This window comes from Physeter macrocephalus, chromosome 16, assembly GCF_002837175.3.
Source record: "Physeter macrocephalus isolate SW-GA chromosome 16, ASM283717v5, whole genome shotgun sequence".
Classification (NCBI taxonomy): Eukaryota; Metazoa; Chordata; class Mammalia; order Artiodactyla; family Physeteridae; genus Physeter; species Physeter macrocephalus.
This window is the reverse complement of record NC_041229.1, coordinates 98,902,629-98,920,038: the sequence shown is the minus strand read 5'-3', so window position 1 is coordinate 98,920,038 and position 17,410 is coordinate 98,902,629. Positions and strand designations below refer to the sequence as shown.

The window sequence follows — 17,410 nt, the reverse complement described above, 5'->3', positions numbered from 1 at the left end:
GCGCGTCCGGAGCCTGCGCTCTGCAACGGGAGAGGCCACAACAGTGAGAGGCCCGCGTACCAAAAAAAAAAAAAAAAAAAAAAAGAAATGAGAGATCCATGCCTGCTTTCCAGCATCCTCTGCAGACCTACAAAGGAGAAACTACCTACACAAGCATTCTCCTCCCCCGCCCTCCCATTATCAACCTACAAGACCCATTCATCTACTTTATCCAGGTCTCTGCGGAAATGTTGCCTCATTTGGGAGAAACCTTCTTGAGCACCATATCTAGAACAACAGCTCCCTTACTGCATGTCACTGTCTATCCCCCTACCCTGCTATTTTATTCTTCAAGACACAACAATGCCTGATATCTAACTGCATGTTTGTTTTTTATCCCCACCCCCAGTAAAATGTAAGTTCCATGGAGGCAAGAACTGCTATTTTTAGTGCACCTCCTGAATCACAGTAGGTGCTCACACAAGATCTATTGAAAAGCAGAAAGATTTAAATGAATAGGACTTCTATTTCTGGCAATATGGTGGACTAGGATTTTCTGACCAAGCTGGCTCCTTAAAAACATGTAAAAAGATAAAAATAAAATGGTGAAAAGATACTAAAAAATCAAAGGCTAAACATCCAAGGGGAAAAAAGAACCCCAAGACGTAAGCAGAGTATTGAAGCTCGGTTTGCCATCTATAGCATCTCCCCATGAGGCTATAGAACAACAGTTCCCCTACTGCATGTCACTGTCTATTGTTGTCTATTGTCAACTTTGCAGCTTAAAGCAGCAAACATTTCCTATTGCAGTTTCTGTAGGGTCAGGAATCCAGGCACAGGTTAGTTGGATGTCTTTGGCTCAGGGTCTCTCACAAAGCTGTAATTAACATGTTGGCAAGGGCTGAAAGTGAAGGCATGGATTTGGGAAGACCTGGATCCTTCCCCACTGGTAGCCAAATATGTCAGTTCCTTGCTACATGGACCTCCCCATGAGGCAGCTCACAACATGACAGATGACTTTCCTCAGAACTAATTGCCCACCACAGTCTTTTTGAAACTTAATCTCAAAAGTAACATCCCTGGGCTTCCCTGGTGGCGCAGTGGTTGAGAGTCCGCCTGCCGATGCAGGGGACACGGGTTCGTGCCCCGGTCCGGGAAGATTCCACATGCCGCGGAGCGGCTGGGCCTGTGAGCCATGGCCGCTGAGCCTGCGCGTCCGGAGCCTGTGCTCCGCAACGGGAGAGGCCACAGCCGTGAGAGGCCCGTGTACCACAAAAAAAAAAAAAAAAAAAAAAGATGAAAAGTCAAAGCACAGAATGGGAAAAAAATCTTTTTAAGACACACAATCAACAAGGACTATTATATTGTGTGTGTGTGTGTGTGTGTGTGCGCGCGCGCGTGCGCACGTGCCCGTGCGTGTACTTAAAAATCACTAAGAAAAGATGGCACAAAGGCTCAAACAGGTAATTCACAAAAGACTATCCAAATAGCCAATAAACCTATGAAGAGATATTTATTCTTGTTAGTAATCAGGAAAATGCCATTTGAAACCACAGTATGCTCGTTAGATTAGCAAAAATTAAAGAGTATGACACCACTATATTGAGAAGGATATGGAAAATGGGTAGTATAAATTAGTCTAACAATTTTGTTAAACAATTTGGCATTATACTTTAAAAATCAAAGATACACAGTGATTCAGCTATTTCAGTGACCTAAGTATGCACAATGGTGAAGCTCTTGCACATGCCTACCAGGGTGCAGGTGCAAGAATGTTCATAAAGCATTGTTATAATAGCACAAAACTCAAAACACTTGCCTCTAGGTTTTTATTCTTCTGATCTGGAGCGTAGATGTGATGGCTGGAGCCCTGGCTGCCATTCAGCTACCAAGGTGACCTTGAAGCTACAAGCCACGCATAGAAAACAGCAGAGCAGAAAGAGCCTAAGCCCCTGATGACATTTTTAATCCACCATACCAGCCGTGGGCCGCCTATCTCCAGGTTTCTTTTATGTGGAAAAAGAATTAATGTTTATCTTATTCAAGAAAACAACCAACTCGAAACAACTAGAAAACAAATACACATACAAAGAGAGAAAGATCAAAAATAAGCCAAACTAAGACATATGATTTAGTGATACTAAGACATATGATTTAGTGATACATAGACAGATGATGTGGCTACCCCCTTTCCTTGGCAGCAACAAAATGGGAATCAAGGGGCCCTAGGAGGCCCCTTCTCAGTTATGACTTTTCCCAGCTCTGTTGTTGTTACTGATTTAACACCATTAAAGTGATCTTCCTTTATTTCAAAATTAAATAGGCTGATAAAAAGGAATGAAATAATGCCATTTGCAGCAACAGGGATGGACCTAGAGTTCATCATACTAAGTGAAGTAAGTCAGACAGAGAAAGACACGTACCATATGATATCACTTATATCTGGAATCTTAAAAAATGGTACAAATGAACTTATTTACAAAACAGAAAGAGACTCACAGACATAGAAAACAAACTTACGGTTACCACAGGGGAAAGGCGGGGGGATGGATAAATTAATAGTTTGGGATTAACATATACACACTACTATATATAAAATAATTAATAAGGACCTACTGTATAGCACATGGAACTCTACTCAATATTCTGCAATAATCTATATGGGAAAGGAATCTGAAAAAGAGTGGATATATGTATAACTGAATCACTTTGCTGTATACCTGAAACTAACACAACATTGTAAATTAACTATACCCCAATATAAAATAAAAATTTTTTAAAAAAATAAATAGGCTAAAGGACTGAACCCTTCTCCCACAGAATATTTTGTGAGGCAGATGTTTAATCTAAAGAAGACCTGATGCTCAAGACTCTGCCACAATATAGAATGGAAAGCAAATCCAGGTACAGTTCACTGAGGGCTGGGAACATCTATATTGGGTTTAGTCAGCTTTCCCAGAAGTGGTAAGACTTGAACTGGGTCTGGAAGGAAGCAGAATCCTTGAGCAGACCAGACTAATGTGTGAGACTGTGGTTTCACGGTCCTAGTCTCCTCGCCCTGACGATAGCCATCCTCCACCATCATTTCTGATCAGCCCTCCGGCTGGTAGCTGAGAAGCTATGTGACCTCGGATAAGACGTGCACCACCACCCCCGGGTCCGTACCTTCATCTGTAATGTATCAAAGTAGGACTGGATTGTCTCTCCGTTTCTTTCCAGCCCTGGAGGAAGTGGCATGGAAGTGACAATGTTCAGTTCCTGAAGAGCACAGAGAGGATCATGGGAAATTATGTCATTTAGGATCTACCACTTACCCTCCTGAGCTTTTTAATCCCCAGACCCATTGTTTTCTTACCTACTGAGAGCCCTGAGTCAGCTCTAATTGAAGGCAGATGACTTCTCCCAGAAACATGAAGCCCTGTCCCGTTCATTTTGTGATTTACAGGCAAGTCTGGACTCATGTAACCCCCACTGCAGGCAAGTAAATTATCACAGTGAATCGTAGAGAAAAAAGAGTCCCTCTTTCATTTAGCATTACCACCTTCATACCAGAAGCATCATCTTAGGTGACACCTGTAAGATGTTAAAACCACCAAAGGATTCAATTGGATCAGAAAACTCAACGATTCAGAAACAAGGCAATCTGAATTGGGCAAGAAGGCAAAACAGTTAGACACCTGGAGAACCTGGAGGTTGCAAGCTTTGAACGTCGCCCAGGAACTCTGGATAAAACTGGGTGCCCAGCCTGGTCTTGCTACCTGCTGCGAGTTTATTCAAAAGTGGGTTTCAGCATATCCATAAAATCAGCCCAAGGAAGATTAGGTAATTGCATTTACTATGGCTTTCAGATCGCCACAGCAGCAATCTCCTTGGATCTGCTCAGAAAACAAAAATATCAGCAGTGCTTCATAGAAGCCCCTCGCAGGAACAAAAGGACCAGTTCTTTCCCTATGAGATAATGTAAATCTTGTAACTATGTTGGGAGATCATATATTTTCCAGATACTATTAAGTGTGCTTTCCAAAAGTTTGAAAAAATTTAAATTTTATCTGTGTGACCTTTTTTTTTTTTTGCGGTACGCGGGCCTCTCACTGTTGTGGCCTCTCCCGTTGCGGAGCGCAGGCTCCGGACGCGCAGGCCCAGCGGCCATGGCTCACGGGCCCAGCAGCTCCGCGGCACGTGGGATCTTCCCGGACCGGGGCACGAACCCGTGTCTCCTGCATCCGCAGGCGGACTCTCAACCACTGCGCCACCAGGGAAGCCCTGTGTGACCTTTGGTACAGGTTATTTTCCCAAGGCTTTAATTCTGTCTTCTGTGAAACAAGCATAGACCTACGTACTTACTGATGGTTGCAGCAGTTAGTAACAAATATGTCAAGTGCAGGAACAGTAATTGGCATCGAGATATTATTACTCCCCTGTCACCCACATGGTTGAATAACTAGGTATTCAGAGCATGTACCAAGGATGAGTCCCATCCCTCTGAGGAGGTTGTCTCAGCTGGTGAGGTCAGAGAGAAAGACCCTTGAAAGAAGCTTTTGAAGAGATAAGGTAGAAATGGATGTTACAGGAGGAGATGTGCAGGGAGGAAGGTGACGAGATGGAAACCTCGGTGACCTGGCCTCTGAGTGTCCTGACTATGTCGTAGCAATCCTCCCATCCCTGTGGCTCCATTCTGGGTTGGTTTGTTCTTTCACAGCTCCATGGCCTCTCCTGAGGCACCAAATAAGATGCTCGTATTGAGGCCCCATCAAGATAAATTTGGGAGGGAATGTTTTCTGACACATCAGGTAAAAGTTAACTTCTTCTCCGAGGTTCAATATTCTCTTCTGCTAAATGAAAAGAACATATTGGACCAGATGTTAATCTTTTTTTAACACTGGAACGCCCTTTTCAAACAAAATGACATGAAGCACCTGTTTGTTTACCAGCGTTAAAAGAAACTCTGCTTTGTTTGAAGCTGGGGCTGAGTTGGCAGCTCCCCACCTGGTCAGCCTCCCGTTTACTTCCCACTGCTGTGTCCCTTGAGGCGTCTCCACAAAGGCTGAGGCCGCCGATGAGCAGAGCAGGAAAATCACAGAACTGCCTCACAGGCTCCTTTCCGACTCCAGGGTTCTGTGTGAGGGTCATAGGTATTTCCAACAAGTGTGGAGAAGAGCATATGAGCCCATATCCTGAGGGTCATGTGCACAGTGACCCCCAAATCCTGGACAGAAAGAGAAACCAGTCACCCAGATGCTCTCCTAACATAATGTCAGACATTGGATGGACATGGACGCAGAAACTACCAGACAACAGCTAATAACTCACAGTTTCAAGGAATGTTCTCATTGTGAGGTTTTCCCATTGAGACAATGTCTTGAATAGGTACAAGTTTTAGCTACCACCATCCAGAAGAAAGCTGCCAGGTGAATATTTCTTTTTAGGTCAACGAGGGCATGATAGTGTCTATTCTCAGGCCGTGTGAACTAAGTTATGCAAATGTTGTGGGACATGTCCGAGGGCTGGACTGAAAGGTTATGACTGTTCCGAAAAAAGATGGTGGGATTGGCCAATCCAAATCCTACTAAGCAGTGGGATATTGCTATAAGTCTCTAAAGCATATGATTGTTTAGCAATCTGAATTTGCTGGCTATTTAGTCCAAATACTGAAATATTCAGAGTAATCTTTCAGAAGCTTCAAAGAAACTTATATTTATAATCTTGAGCTTCAGATATAAGCATAGCAAAAAAGTTGTTGGAGGACATCTAGTTAAGTGTGTCCTAAAGCATGGGTTCCATGTCTCTAAATTTCCATCTCTGTGGAAAGAAGGAAAAGAAGATTCTGTGGTTAAATAAGGATAAAGAATTCTGCTTTGAAAGAAGGATGTATTGAGCCATGGAACAGAATAATAGATGCGAGTGCAAATTCAGGATGCCTATACTAGTAAGTTCCAAACTGAGTTTTCGAGACTCGGATCTCAAAAAGATGTCACAATGCCGGTGCTTTCCACAACCCACCTGAAGGCTTGAAGCTATGTTTTGTATCACACAACTGACTCTTTGGACACAGCAGACAGTTAATATGTAGGCTGGCTATATAATTTCAACTTTTTAACTTTTGGACTGCTCTCAAAGAGGCAGCTGGATAAATCAAATTCCCTTTTTAAAGTATTTGAACTAAAAAAAAACTGAAATAATTTTTCAGTTTTTCAATAGAGCTAAAGATGATGAACTTCCATGGGGTGAATAGCCACAACTATGTATAAGTCAAAGTTATGAGGAAGCAGAGAAGAGAAAAATGATGGGAAACATTTAACAGAGGGACAGAAAGAAGCAGGTGGCTGGAGCACAGAAATATCACAGTAACAGCAGTATTCTGGAAGAAAGATGTTTAAGATCAAAGAAGATGGGAGCAATGGAATAAACCAGGGTGGTCCATACTCAAGCTACCGCTAATCAGTACATTTGATAGGCATCAGTTTCCATACCTTACTTTGATAAGTTAATTGTTAGAAACTTGGTGGACCTGGTATTCTGTGTCTGAAACGCCAGGACTTTGATTTTGCCTTATGAGCCATGGAATTCTCAAGATCAAAACTGAAATGTTCTGTGGAAGTTCTACGGCTAGTGAGAACCCCATAGTTCACAAACAAGTCTTTAACCCTGACTCCAACGAGCCCCACCCCATGAGTCTCAGAATCCCTGATGGAACAGCCTCCACCCTCAACCCCAAGAGGCATCGTCCTGGAGAACAGGGCCCAGAGCAATCAATAGCTAACAAAAGAACTCATCCCACCACCAGAAAGTGAAGAATCAACCTGATTTCTACAGGAAACTGGTTCTACCAAATTCTATAAACCCCCTCTCTGTGAGCTACTTCTAGACTACAAAGGCTAAAAATTGATGAAGCAAGCAGTGCCCTAGGGTTGTGACACCATAGCTTAAATCCTGGCTTCTGCACTTGCAATTTATTCTTTGACAAGCCACTTTAACTTCCTGACCCTCAGCTTACACATTTCAAGAGTGAAATTCATAACAGCTATTTCAGGATTATTGAGAGAAATCAGCCAATTAATGTGGAAATGTCAAACACAGAATAAGTGCTCCATAAATCTAATGGTTTTCACAGAATCACTTTCTCTCAAGGACCCTCAAGAGATCCAAGACAGACAATAACCTTGTTCACAGGAGAGCAAAAATGGATTATGAAAGGGCTCACCAGGAGTTGCTGAAATGACTGGAAATGTTTGACTTGGAGAATAGGAGACTAGATAAGAGTAGGTATAATAACTGTCTTGGGAGGGAGGGGTTTTACTCAACGTGCAGAATCGAGCATAATACTAATGTGTAGAAGATACTGAAAGAGCACTGTGGCTTTCCCAACAGGGAGAATGTTCCAAAGGTAGAGTGCCCAGAAAGTCCCCGTCACGTAACACAGGATTCTGCGTCTGACCACTCTGGAGGCATCATTCACATCACAGTCTATACAAATGGCCCTGCTGGGATTTATCAGGGCACAGCCTTAGAAGCCATATGTGTCAGCCCTGGTGTACACCTGGGCTACATGACAATTTGTTGGGAATATTCTAGAAGAGAGAGACTCCAGATTGGTCCCTTCCAGTCTTTTTTTTTTTTTGAGAATTTTACCTTTTATTGACCAATGTCTTTGAAGCACCTAGAAGAGAGACTGAAACAAAGTAAGCCTTCAAGAAATGTTGGTGGATTTAATTAATGTGGTTTTCCATTATGTATTTTGATTTATGCATTTCAAAGTATGTATATTTTCATGATCATTACAGACTTTGATGAGTTGTTCTTTTTCTTTTTTCGATAGTCTGAAGTTCTCTGTTCTTAAAGAAAGTCACAGACAATAAGCAAGTGAACCTGAAGAAATACCTACCCGAGGTCCATTTTCGGGAGGGATGCAGAGATAGGTAAACACTCTCCATAGTCACTGCCAGTTGTAGATTCTTAAAATGATAACATTCTCTTCTCTCTCTGAGCAGAAGAATATCTGAGGTTTTCATCTAATGTCTGACACTGAAGAAGACAAAGTCCTTCAGCTCTGGAATCTCTACTTCCATTCTCCTCAGGCCACCCAGCCATGTGGAACCTGTGGCCAAAAGAAATCTCACCACTGTGACGGAGTTCATTCTTGTGGGTTTCACATATCACCCTGAACCAGCCGCCCACTCTTCATGATGTTTCTCGTCTTCTATCTAGTCACCCATCTGGGAAATGTGGGAATGTTTGTTCTAATCCAAATGGACACTCAACTCCACACCCCAGTGTTACTTCTTCCTGAGCCATCTTGCCCTGCCAGATGCCTGCCATACCTCGGTCCTCACCCTTCAGGTCACAGCCACACTGACCACAAGCAAAACGGTCATCTCCTGTGGCTGATGTGTAGCCCAGCTCTCTTTCTTCACCATCTGTGCAGGCACAGAGTAATGGCCTATGACCGCTTTGTTGCCATTAGCAACCCATTGCTCTATAACGTAGCAATTACTCGGGGCATCTGTAGGGGCTTTTTGGCCGGGCCTGTGTCTGTGGGGTATCGGGGGCCATCCTGCATACCATGTGCATCTTTACCCTCCCCCCCGTGATGACAATCAGATCAGCTTCTTCTTCTGCGATCTCCCACCACTGCTGAAGCTTGCCTGCAGCAGCATGACACAAAGTGAGATTGTCATCCTCTTTTTTGGCAAACTCATGTTCCTGGTCAATGTCATGATCATTCTGGTCTCCTACATGCTCATCATCAGAACAATCCTGAGAGTGAAGTCTGCTGGTGGGGGAGCCAAGACCTTCCCCACTTGCACCTCTGTTGTTCTCTTCTTTGGGACACTTGCCTTCATGTACCAGAGACTTAACTCAGACAAATCCCCAGAGAAGGACAAGACTGTGTCTGTCTTTTACACTGTGGTCATCCCCATGCTGAACCCTTTGATCTACAGTTTGAGGAACAAAGACGGAAAAGCTGCAATCAGAAAAGTCATTTGTAAAATCCAGTTCCCGAGGGATGTAGCTTAGATGAGGGTCCTTCATCCTGACCCATATTCTCCCCAGATCTTCAGGCTCTGATAAGCATCAATACCATATGGTGCTTGCTCTCAAGAATGAACGGTAGGTGGCTTTCACTGGCACCTGAGAAGTGAGCAAGAACTAGCAGCGCTGCAAGGAAAACTGTAAGTTGGGTGACATTTTTTGGATGGCTCCCCTACCTCTCTTTTCTTCCCCTCTTCCTCTTTAGTCCACTCACCAAATTCTCAGGGCCATAGTGCTGCTGTCTGATATCACAGAGCTAAAAGATAGTATAGTCATAGTAAACTGGCCACCATATCCAACCTCCCATTCCCCAACTCAACCATGCTTGAGTTTTCCAATTTCCCCTTTTTTATCCTTTTTGTCTCTGTGCTCATTAATATTGACTTTTACTCTTTATGGAAGATCATAGCTGGGAATCATACTAATGAAAGAATAAGGGGTTTTCTTGTGGTATGGATAACCTGCCAACTCATTATGAGGAAGGTAATGAAAAGAACTGTGAACCCAGTAGAATTTCCAATTGGTACAGATTAGAGTTGTAGAGGGGGAGGTGCTTCCTTTTAGCTACTCTTCCACTTACATCTTCCCAAGTGGTTCCTAATATCTCCAGGACGCTAATATATACCTTTCAAGTGGCAATTCTCTACATTCTGGATCTCCAATTCCTTGGTTTCTCCTCCTAAAATCAGTGGCTGACTCACGACAATTACTGCGCTCAATAAGCTCATTCCTGGGGTCTGCAAAGTCAGCAATGAGAGATCTATAGCAAACATTCATAAATGGTATTACCTTCTAAGGTAAAACCTTATCCTCTTAGAATATCAGTTTCCTCAAATCAAAAATAAATTTACTATTTCCTATTTGAAAGAATTGTTGTAAGGATTAAAGAAGATGATGAAAATCAATTTGGTGGTTTGGATTATAGTCAGAATAGTCTGGGTTTGCTGTGGCAACCATCAGCTCCAATGCAAAGGTTTTATTCTAGTTAACAATTCTTTTCTTGTGCAAATTGGCAAGGGGCTCTTCTCCATGTAGTCACTCAGAGACCCAGGCTTAAAGTGGCTCCACTATTTTGTAGTTGCACCATCTAGAACATGAAAACTCCTAGTCACAAGAGCAAGGGATAAAAGACTACAGAATTATACATGGACATTATGCTTCAGCCCACTGGTTAGAACTAGTCACACAGTCCTGCCTCACTAGATGGGGACCATTAAAGGTAAAAGAGCAAATGGAATATTTGCTAAGCAATATTGACTCTGCAACAGGGATTATCTGTGGTTGTCATCTCGGGTGGCCTTGGCCCGCAGCGACTTGAAGCAGGGTTTCGGTTCCCAGCCAGTGATTGAGGTCAGGTCACGGCAGTGAGAGCACCAAATCCTAGCCACTAGACCAGTGGTCAGTGAGAAGGCCCTGGCCTTACAGCTTTGCAGAAAAAGAATTCCCACTAAGACGGAAAGTAGTGAAACAAGTAAAGTATTTAAGTATAGTACGTGTGGATAGATAACACAGGCAGGCTCAGAAATAGAGTCGCACCTCGTGGGCAGTTTGAGTCACTATTATGGGGCATTACTTCCGTGTTTCCTTTGACCAATCATTTGGATTTGCCTGGTTCAGAGTCCATATTTGGTGTATCTCAGGATTTTCCCATGTGTGCACATGCATCTCTTAGCCAAGATGGATTCTACCAAAGAGGCCTATGGGTAGTTGGCATCACTCCCCTTTTGACCTCCAAGGAACCTTTCTGCGCTTGTGTAGTCAGGAAGGTCTCCTGACTTCGAGAATAAGGAATATGTGGTCTCTTATCTTCTATCTGGGCGGGGACCAGCCTCCTCTCTCAAATGTCCTGTTATTCCTGAATCGGAGAACTCAAACTGTTTGCCCTGAAGGCCCATCTATCTCCTGCCTCCGTTGCAACTATCAGCATCCTACAAAATCCTGAATAATTAGATTACTTTTTCATTGTTCAGGTTATTTTCTACAAATCACCCCTCTCATACTTGGAAAAATGGTCCCCTCCTTCATATGGTTACTGCAAGAGTAGTTGTTTGTACAAAATAGCACATTCTACCTGGTCCAATTTCATTGGAACACACATGGGCTTCTCAACAAAACTCAGTTAATCAGAGTACTCTGGGAACTATATTCATAAAATGAGAAGTACCCTAAAATATTTTGTAGGAAGCCATGACTCCAGCCATATTAACTGGAGGAGTAGGAGAGAGAGAAGAAAGAAGCCCATGTGTAAAGAGGAGGAAGGATGAGAGAGGAAGAGAAAGGCCTAATCCCAGTTGGCTAATAGATTTTTCAAGTATATCATACCCAAAAGAGGAGCTTTGATTCCCCACCCCTAAGATTGTTGCAGGCAATAAACTATCAGAGAAATTGAAGAAATCAAGGTATATTAGATATAGATATATTAAATATAGATATTGTATGTATATATATAGAGAGAGAGAGACAGACAGAGACAGAGAGACAGAGTGAAAGAGATTTATTATAAAAAATTGGCTCATATAATTATGGGGGCTGAGAAGTCTCATGATCTGCAGTCAGCAAGCTGGAGACCCAGAGAGCCAATGGTGTACATTCCAGTTTGAATCCAAATCTGAAGACAGGAGAAAACCTCGAAAACAGTTAGGCAGAGAGAGCAAATTCTCCCTCACTGAGACTTTTGTTTTATTTAGGCCTTCAACAGATTGGATGAGGCCCACCCACACTGAGGAGGGCAATCTGTTTCACTCATCTACCAATTCAAATGTTATCTTATCCAGAAACACTCTCACCCAGACACACCCAGAATAATATTTAACAAGTATCTGAATACCCCATGGCCCAGTCAAATTGAGAAATAAAATTAATCATCACAGGATTGGCTATCTTGCCTGAATTGGACTAAAACAGTGAGAATATATCCAGTATTATGAAATAGGATGCAGACTGGTACTCTTGCATCCCATAGCTCACAATAGTGAAACAACCAATAGAGTATGAACAGTGGTCTCCTGAAATGTGATCTCTGGTAAAGGCAAAGCTTTGGAAACTATAATCTCTCTGTAACATGGTGAGTGATATGTAAGTCATGAGTAATTCAAGACTGTGTTGTGGGTGGTTGCTTCTATAGCTGCTGGATAGTTTAAAGAAATTGAGTGGCATGAGATTTCCTAAAGTATTGGTCAAAACACAGAATAAAAACCAGGGACTATAAATTATTATGCTTTAAAAAATAACTTTTGACACATACACACTACTATATATAAAATAGATAACTAATAAGGACCTACTATATAGCACAGGGAACTCTACTCAATACTCTGTAATGGCCTATATGGGAAAGACTCTAAAAAAGAGTGGATATATGTATACGTATAACTGATTCACTTTGCTGTACACCTGAAACTAATAAAAAAATGTAAATCAACTATATCCCAATAAAAATTTTTAAAAATACAAAATAAAAATAAATTAAAAGTAAAAATGTCTTAACTTTTTCATGATTAGTGCTGAGATAATGAAAAAAAGAAGTCCAACTTTTGAACTGTGGTATGCCAACTTATAATGCCAGTTGAATTACTGCCCCTTGCCCAGAACTGAGAGGTTTTTTTTCTTTTTCTTTTCTTAAACATTTTATTCATGCTATAGAGGGATTTCTTTTTTGTTTGCTTTTTTTCAATCACTAGGAGAGTGGCTGAGGAGCATTGAATCAATCACTACTTTGATGACACAGTTAAGGTTCCAGATTCACATTTTCAGATACCAAGAGTTCCCTCTAAATACCACAAACAAGTCAGCTTTCATATACATTTCTTTCTACTGAACACAGCAATGCCCATTGGTATCTTTGAAGTGTAATTGCACCTTAGGTCGGTATTTCTCCAGGTAAAGCAGTTTTTTGGAATTGAATGTTCCCCTTCTTTTTTGTCTTATAAACTGAACTGCATCTTTGTACTTCATTCCACATTCAATCAAAGCAAGTGCAACCAGCACAGATGCCTTCCCCAATCCTGAAACACAATGCACTGCAATACAGTGTAGAGAAATACCAGAAAAAGCCTAGCAGCCCACTGGCATCACAACCACACCTGATATGACTCAAAAATTAGTATAAGTAAATAAATGCATGTTGTTTTAAGCCACTAAGTGTTGAGGTAGTTGATTACTCACCAAAATGATGCTTATTGTAACTTTAGGGCAACTGCTTTAAAAAATTATACTAACAGGTATGGCAAAAGCCAAAAAAAAGGAATAAAATAGAATACTAAAAAAAAAATTAGTGCAAAATAAGTCAGGAAAAGAAAAACAGGAAACAAAAAGCAGACGTGAGAAATAGAAATGTTATAAAATAAAAAACTTAAACCAAAACATATCAGTGATTGTCTTAGATGTAAATGGACAAAGCACTCTAATCAAAGACACAGATTGCCACACTATTAAAATTCAAATAATAATAAAATACACCCATATGCCGTTTACAGAGGACACTCTTTAAAGATAAGGGCATAGATAGGTTGAAAGTAAAAGAATGAAAAATGATATGCCATGGAAACACTAAGCGTAAAAAAGCTATGATGTCTATGTTATTATTGAACAAGACACTTCAAGACAAGGAATACAACCAGAGATAAAGAAAAACATGAATTTATCAGGAGGACATAGCAATCTTACATCACTATGCACCCAATAACATAGCTTCGAAATACATGAAGAAAATACATAGTTGGATATGTTAACACTTCTCTTCAGTAATATGAAGAAAAAGTAGGCAAAAATATCAGTAAGAATAGATATTTGAATGCCACTAACCATTTGATCTAATTGATATATGTGAAAGGCTACACACCCAAAGCCCGCAGAATCCAAATTCCATTCAAGTTTATGTGGAACATTCACCAGAATGGATCTTATGTTAGTCAGGTCTCAATAAATCACAAAGGATTGAAATGAAGCCAAACAAGTTCTCTTAGCACAATGGATTTAAACTAGTAATACCAGTAATTCATAACTAAAAGAAATTAAAGAATACACTCCTAAATAACATGTGCAGGAAAAATAAATTAGAATGGGGTTAAGAAAATATCTTCAACTGAACACTAATGAAATAAACATATAAAAACTTGGGGATGGGGCTTCCTTGGTGGTGCAGTGGTTGGGAGTCTGCCTGCCGATGCAGGGGACACAGGTTCGTGCCCCGGTCCGGGAAGATCCCACATGCTGTGGAGCGGCTGGGCCCGTGAGCCATTCCTCCGCAACGGGAGGGGCCACAACAGTGAGAGGCCCGCCCCCCGCAAAAAAAAAAAAAAAAAAAAAAAAAAAAAAAAAAAAAAAAAACTTGGGGATGATGTTAAAGCAGTGCATAGAGTTCTAAATGACTACACTAGGGGAAAAAGGTCTAGAATCAATGATCTAAGCTTCCACCTCAAGAAGCTAGAAAAAGAAGATTGAATTAAACACTCCTCGAAAAAAAAATAGAACAAAAGAAGTAGTAAAGATGAGGAAAAAAATCAATGAAATAGAAATAGATGAATGTCAATTATACCTCAACAAAGCTGTTAATAAAAATAGATTTTTAAAAATTCAACAAAGTCAAATTTTGCTTCCTTGAAAAGATTAACAGAAGTCATAAGTACCAATAAAATAAATTAAAAAGAGCATTACTACAGATTCTATGGATATCATAAAATAGAATAAGGAGATATTATAACCAGCATTATGCCAATAAATGTTATAACAGAGAAAATAGACAAATTCCTTAATAAACACAAGCTTCACAAACTAAAATAATAATAAATAAAATTTGAATCATCCTATATTTGTTGGAGGAATTGAATGTGTAATTAAGAACCCTTCCCCCCCCGAAAAAGGAGGGGGGGAACAACCTCCGGCTGCTAATGATTTCTCTCAAACATTTAAGGAAAAAATGCCACTTCTACACATACTTCTCCAGGAAATGTAAGAGGAATGAACAATTTCCAACTTTTTAAAGTTAGCTTTATTGAGGTTTAAGTGATGTAAAATAAACTGTACATATTTAATGTGTACAATGTGATGAGTTTTGCCATATGTATAAACTATTACCACAATCCATACAAAGAACATATCCGTTACCACAAAAAGTTTCTTCGTGCATATTTGTAATTCATGCCAACAAACCTCCATTCCCACACAAACATTTATTTGCTTTGTGTTATTATAGATTAGCTTGCATTTGCTAGAACTTTACATAAATTGGATCAAAAGCATGTACTCTTTTTTGTCTGGCTTTATTCACCATAATTATTTTGAGATTCATCCACGTTGTTGCATTTACTATTAGTTCCTTTTTATTGCTGAGCAGCATTCTATTAAATGGATACACCAGGATTTTGTATCCATTCACCTGGTGATAAACATTAACTTGTTTTCAGTTTTGCCTGATACAAATAAAGCTGCTATGAACATTTGCGCACAAGTCTTTGTGGGACCGTATTCATTTCATTTCTCTTGAGCAAACATCTGGGAGTAGAATGGCTGGGGTTTATGGTAGGTGTATGTTTAAAGTTTTAAATAACTGCCAAGACATTGCCACCTGCAATGTATGAGAACTCCAGTTTCTCCATATGCTTTCTGACACTTGGCATGGTCAGTATAAAATTATATGACTTTGGAAAATCATTTTCCAGTTTCTTATAAAGTTAAAGGTACACCTACCCTATGTCCCAGTAATAGCTTCTCCTTAGTAGGTACTCATGAGAATGAATGCTTGTGTTCACCCAAAACAACTTTTACAGCAATGTCCACTGCAGCTTTATTCACAGCAACTCAACACTGAAACAACCCAAAATGTGTAAAGACAGAAGAATGGATAAATAAATTGTAGTATATTCATACTCAGCAGTTTTTTTAAAGAAATGAACTATTGATACATACAACAGCATGGACAAATCTCAAAAAAAAAAAAGATTATGATGAATGAAAGAAGCCAGACAGAATGATTTCATTTCTATGAAGTTCAAATAGACAAACTAACCTGTGGTAATAGAAACTAGAGAGTGGTTGCTTCTGAAGGATGGGGGAAGAATGATAGTCTGGAAAGGGACAGGAGGGATGTTCTGGGTTATGGAAATCTTCTATACCTTGATCTGTGTGATGGTTATATGTGTACTTGTATATTGTTAAAATTCATTAATCTGCACATGTAAGTTGCAAAGATTAGTGTATTTTACTGTATTTAAATTATACTTCAATAAAGTGCTGCTAGCATAAAACAAAAAAAACTATATTTAATAATCAGTTATCTCAAAGGAAAGAAAGGCTTTCATGCTTCAAAAAGAAAAATAGAAAGAAAAGGGGAGGAAAGAAAAAAAGAGGGAAGGAAGGTAGGGAGGGTGGGAGGGAGGGAAAGAAAAGCACACTTACAACTTAAAGGTTTTCCCAGGACAGTCTCTATTTACACCTGTCGTCCTGGCATCCTAGTCAGTGTAGCATTTGTCCCAGATTTTTCACTTTTTTATTAGTTTGATAGACTTCCATTTTTGTACTTCCACCTTCTACCATGGTCAATCTAATAGTGTTTGGGACATGTATAGAGTGAGCAGGGCTGTCACTTTGACATGTATTTAAATCTGAAAGACTAATCAGCCAAATCTTCTCTCTCTTTTTCTGATTTTTTCCAGAATGAAATCTCTTGTCCAAGGACAACAAACAAGGTGCCCCCTGCTTTAAAACAAAAAAAATTTAAAAATCACCTAGACACAAGGATCTGGAGAAAGCTCATTTCTCAGGTCTAGGGTGGTGGTGAGAGAAATGTTCAACTCTGCTGCCCCTGGCAGCTGCTGGTGTACTAGCCAGCTGTATTGTGGTCCATGCCACAGCACAAGAAGCCAACAGGTTGTCCATTGGGCAGGCTCCTAGGTATAAATGAAGCGCTGCCGTAGAGCGTACAGAGAGTAGTCTAAAAGCTTTTGCTGCTGTAATTTGGTCCATTTTTGTACAGTACAAAGCCAGACCAATATATTTTATTATTTGGTATCATTTTCATATTTTGCAACAGGCCCTTTTGGTAGCAAAAAACTCAAAAAACAGAAGTGCATGTTACTCATGTTACTCAGGACAGTTGATGATGGACATATATTTTGTACAAAATGTTTGTCGTCATTTATCATCCATGTGGGAGTCTTAGTAGTGTCCATGAGGATTTGAAAAGTAGAAGATACAAATCAGCTGAAAATGCATTAAGCCTTGCTTTCAAAGACTGTGCCCGACGAGAACAATTTAAAATAGCAGGTGTTGCGGCTTCCCTGGTGGCGCAGTGGTTGCACGTCCGCCTGCCGATGCCGGGGAACCGGGTTCGCGCCCCGGTCTGGGAGGATCCCACGTGCCGCGGAGCGGCTGGGCCCGTGAGCCATGGCCGCCGACCCTGCGC

At 40.6% G+C, this 17,410-nt stretch overlaps 1 pseudogene; it reads left to right on the top strand.

The window, feature by feature from the left end:
* The first annotated feature begins 5,857 nt into the window (after positions 1–5,857).
* LOC102993997 (olfactory receptor 9I1-like) lies at positions 5,858–8,994 on the top strand (annotated as a pseudogene).
* The last annotated feature ends 8,416 nt before the right edge of the window (positions 8,995–17,410 follow it).